The sequence below is a fragment of the Octodon degus genome, unplaced genomic scaffold (genome assembly GCF_000260255.1).
Source record: "Octodon degus isolate 3935 unplaced genomic scaffold, OctDeg1.0 scaffold00180, whole genome shotgun sequence".
NCBI classification, from domain to species: domain Eukaryota; kingdom Metazoa; phylum Chordata; class Mammalia; order Rodentia; family Octodontidae; genus Octodon; species Octodon degus.
Window position 1 is genome coordinate 1,276,588 of NW_004524756.1, and position 4,892 is coordinate 1,281,479.

Below are 4,892 nucleotides of genomic sequence, written 5' to 3' on the forward strand. Positions count from 1 at the left end.
AACCAAAAAGTGAAGGAGAAAACACAGAATTATTACCTTTTCCTGCAAGGTCCAGGAAATAAATTTAAGAGAAATATATAAGCAATGGTAAGAAACTGGAGATGGCTGACGGGGAGAGGGGTTTCAGTATCTTTCCAAAGCCGCCTCCAAGTGCTCAGTACAGGGACCAACTCATAGAGGTAGATTTTAATGAGGTGGTTTTGTTTTTACTACGGTGCTGATGTATATGTAATGTCTAAAAGAAAAGTTATTTGTACATAAGTTTTTACAATACTGCAGATATCACTGGGTCTACTATCTGTAAAAAATATACATATAAATATATATATACTGTTTGTTTAAAAATAGAGTATTTTTATTTCATTCCTTAACTCATCATCACAGCAGTGGCATTGCACTTCAGACAACATCTAATTACTAATTTGTACTGTATGACCTAGGGCAACTTGCGCCATTTTATTCAGATTTTTCTAGTTTTCTGTTTCAACTTTGTACATTGAGCATTACTTCTTTCCTTTTAAGAAATGTACAGGACTCTGAAATGTAGAAATGAAGTGATGTTGACATACCACTTTTAAAGAAAAAAAAAAATAAAAGATCATTATCTGATTCAATCCAAAGTATACTTCATTCTAGTCTCCAGAATTCATGGAGCAGATATATTCTTCCCAGGATTTAACTGACCAACCGTGGTTCTTTGCTCACCACGTTCATGTCATTGTTTAGATGTGTAACAGCAGAGAGCAGTCACACCCAACCCTTTTAATTCAACCAAACTGAGACTTCGGGATGTGCTGGGTGCCTCGAGAGGCGTGGCCAAGTCCACTCCAGGAACCGTTGTGGATTCGGTCTATAGCGACTCAGTTTCCAATAGGCTCATTCAGAGATTCAGGAAATGGATGCACAAAAGCTGTAGTGGGGGAAAGTGCGGTGTGTGCAGGCGGGCTGGAGCGCTGAGGGCTCGCCCCAGTGAGGACGTGGCCGGCAGCACCCCTCGGCCTCCCGGTGCTGTGCTTCTCCCAGCGTGGAGAAGTGTGGTCAGAGCCACGGCCTCTCCCAGCCCGGCTTTGCCTATTGCCACCCCCAGAGTGCAAAGCACTCGCAGTTATGCCCTTCGGTGGCACAGGCCGGTGAGAGCCCTGCGAACTTGTGAGGACCAACAGGATGTGTGCTGCAGACTCCCACAAGGTCAGACCAAGCTGGGACCCTGCTCAGCTCGCTCCCCTGCTCGGTCTTGCTTCTTTAACCCGCCACATAAGAACCCAGCGCAGGGCTGAGAAGCTGACCACAGAATAAAGTTGTCATCAGAATGGATCCCAAATGAAGCTGAGTTTCAGTATACACCAACCAAGAGTTAAAATGAATCTATAGAAGAGGCTGTCTCTGCCCATGGTGAGCAGAAAGCCCAGTCTGTCTGGCAGAGAATTTAATGTAGAAAGCAGTGTAACAGGGGCTCTGGTCCCTATGGCATGGGCTCAGGACTCTACTAGATAACATGAGTAGTAGAAAAGGAATGGATGCAGGTTGGAGGGATGGCACAGGGTTAAGAACAGGAAGCACTGAGAACAGCAGTTTGCTCCTCCTAACCCTGGCTGGTTAAAATGTGCTGGATGAGTGGATGACTCTCCTTTAGGTCATTTCATGTCTGTGATCTCAGACATGGTAAGTACTATGTCACACAAGGGAGTGGATGCGAATGAGTTGATATTAGTGCTTACTAGTGACTTCAGTAGTCAAATCCTGAGGGCTGCAGAGACGGCTCAGTGGAGTAAGTGCTTGCCTGCCAACTGCAAAGTCTTGAGTTCAATTCCTGGTACCACCAAAAGAAAAAAAGTAGTCAAATCCTGACTTCTAGCCCTAATAAGTAGAGAGGAAAACTACCTGAGAACAGGGATACCTCTTTTGCTGTTTGTGTAAGAAGTAGGTTGTTTTGTTTTGTTTTGCATTGAAACAAGATGCTCACTGTTTAGCCTTAAAATTACATTGCAGCCCAGCCCAGCCTTGACCTGGCAGCTCTCTCCCTGCCTCTACCTCCTGAGCGTGGCATTGCAGGCGTGCACTACCACTCCCAGTACGTGAGCAGTATTTTTTATTGTTGGTTGGGATTAATCCCAGGGCCTTTGCATTGAGCTACGTCCCCAGTCCTTTCCTCATTTTTTATTTTGAGAGAGTGTTTCACTTAGTCGCCCAGGCTGGGCTGGAACTTGCCATCCTCCTCCCTCAGCCTCCCAGAGCTGGGATTACAAACACATACCGCCACACCCAGCTTCATTTGCTTGGCATTGTTTTCTGTTCAACCTTGTCTAGTCTCCTCTTTGTTGCATTCTAAGGACATGCGAGTCCCATACTGGCATTGAATGGATGCGCTACTACAGGTCCCTGTCTCACTTCATAACAAGGAGGAGAGTGCCAAAGCTTCCACACCCCGAGGGCCAGTGTCCCTGCCCACATCCAGAACATTAGAGAGAGGCCAGCAGTAAGAGCCAAAGCTGTACTGATGGCTCCCCCAGACAAACCTCCATGGTGGCACACAAGAAACTTAGGCGCTATCCAAAACTTGAGTTAAACTTCTAACTTCTCTTACAGTTTTTAATTTTTATTTTTATTTTTTTTATTTTTTTATTTATTGTGGAACCAGGGATTGAACTCAGATCCTTGCGTTTGCCAGTCAAGCGCTTATCCTACTGAGGCATCTCCCCGGCCCCCCAGTTTTTAATTTTTTACTGTGCATGTTGTCAAGCCATCAGGACAGTAGAAGGAATACCTCTACCATTTCCAGCTGGATTATATCCCCCATGCTTCCCACAAACACTTCACACACATATCTGTTTCAGCATTTTTGCACCTGGCCACTTCACCCTCGAGACCTCAGCTTTGCAGATTTGAAGAGCTTGGACACCCTCCTCCCTGGCTGCCGCTGTATTATCACATCTCATGCAGTCAACCCGAATTCCCCAACAGCTACATCTCGCTCGATATGCAGACGGCTCCAGTTGTCTCACACATGCACTCTAGAGCTTGGTTTTTCTAACCCAGGTTGAATCCCACGCTGCCCTTCGGTTTTTATGCCTCTTCAGACTCCATTAACAGAGAAAACTTCTCTGTCCCTTACTTCATGACATTGTGTTAGGAAATGAATTTGAGGACTGGGGCGATGGCTCAGTGGAATAAGCGCTTCCTTGGCAAGCGCAAGGGCCTGAGTTCAATCCCCGGTTCCGCCAAAAAGAAAAAAGAAAAGGAAATGAATTTGATTTCTAAGCACAAATTTGTCAATTTACTAATATTCCAAAAAAATATATGTACAATTGTCAAATCAATCAGAAACTCACAGCTCTTGGGCCAGCATGTTTGCTCCCTATAGCCAAATCTAATAGGAATAAAAAAAAAATCACAAGGTTGCCTGGTGACATAGCAATTAGGACAAAGGAAATATTATTTCACAATGTTTTAGGCACAGCTTTGATGAGGTACAATCACTGTCTGCTTCTAAATGTTCTCTATCCAAACCATTGTAGGGGCTTTAAAAATCCTAAAGTATAACATTTGGAATAGTTTTTGTTTTTCCTACTTCTAAAGGACAGGACTCTGCGGTCATCACGCTGTGAGGTCATAAACATGCACTGTCTTCCTCCACCCTCTCCAGTGAATAACACAAACTGTTATCATTGAAGCCACCATCGTAACAGGTAGAAATATCGAGTGGAAAGACTGTAGTCACAGCATTTCCCAGATCAGCCCCATTTCAACTAAGAGAAAATAGCTGCCAAGAGCTGTGAAGTACCGAGGCGGCATCACCAGCAGGTGACAGGACAGGACCGTGGTCTGACTCTAGAGTCTCCACCAGTTGCCACACACAGCCTCTATGCTGGGCCTTACTCAGAGTCCAGCAGCCAATGTGTGGGGATCCTAGACCGGCATCCAAATGGGCCCTTCCAGACCACTGTGTTCTTCATCTACCAGGGCTGTTTGGAACCATGGGGCTGCGGCGTCTTCCTCTTCTACTGCTCTGGAAACACTGGCAATTAGAAGCACCCTTTTCTTTTCTTTCTCTTTGTAACTGCCTCTGTCCCCGGGATAAAGGATCATCTCACTAAACAGCTTCTTGATGCCATACCAGACTCAGAGCTGTCTGATTTTCTCTGGAAATACTGAGAAAGGCCTCTGTTCCTAACATTTCCCCTAAGGTCCTCGAAGCCCTGACACAGCCTTGTTCCCAGTTTGCAGATGAAGGAAATGGAGAAGAATCAAGTGAGTCGTGCTGGACAGGGCTGTGCCCAGGCTCAGGAGGGCCCCGGAGCTCAGCTGGTTTCCTGTCTGCAGCCTGTATGATGCAGATGTGTGTGCTCTGGAGTCCGGTCCAGGTTCTGCAGCACTCAGCAGGACCCTCCTTCTCTGCCCAGGGGCAAGGGTCTTTGCTTAGCCCTGCTCCCTGAGTCTCCTCAAAATGAGATGATTTTTTTTTCTTTGTTCTTTATAAAGCACATTTTCACAGCCAGATCTGCTTTGTGCCATTAGCTGGTGACTCTCCCTGGCTACTTCATGTGTGTGCCTGGCGTCCCCCACTTGCAGCCATCTGTTGCATTTCGGCAACCAGTGCGGTAGGGCTTGGCTACCTTCCCAGCATCTGTCTGGAACCTCCCATTGAGACAAAAGTGGTCACAGAGGCAGGCTGTGACGGTGATCCACAGAAAGCCCGGCATGTGGGTCAGGCTGCTTTGTCCCCACATGAGCAATCCTCACACCAACACGTATTTCTAGACCTGGAGCTCAACCCAGTCCTCCTGGTCATGTGCACACTCCACCCCAGTGACCCAGCTCTTAAGCAAACAGAAAATGTGCTCCCTTCCACAAAGCCATCACAAGAAAAACAAAACGAGAAGCTTTTTAAAAAT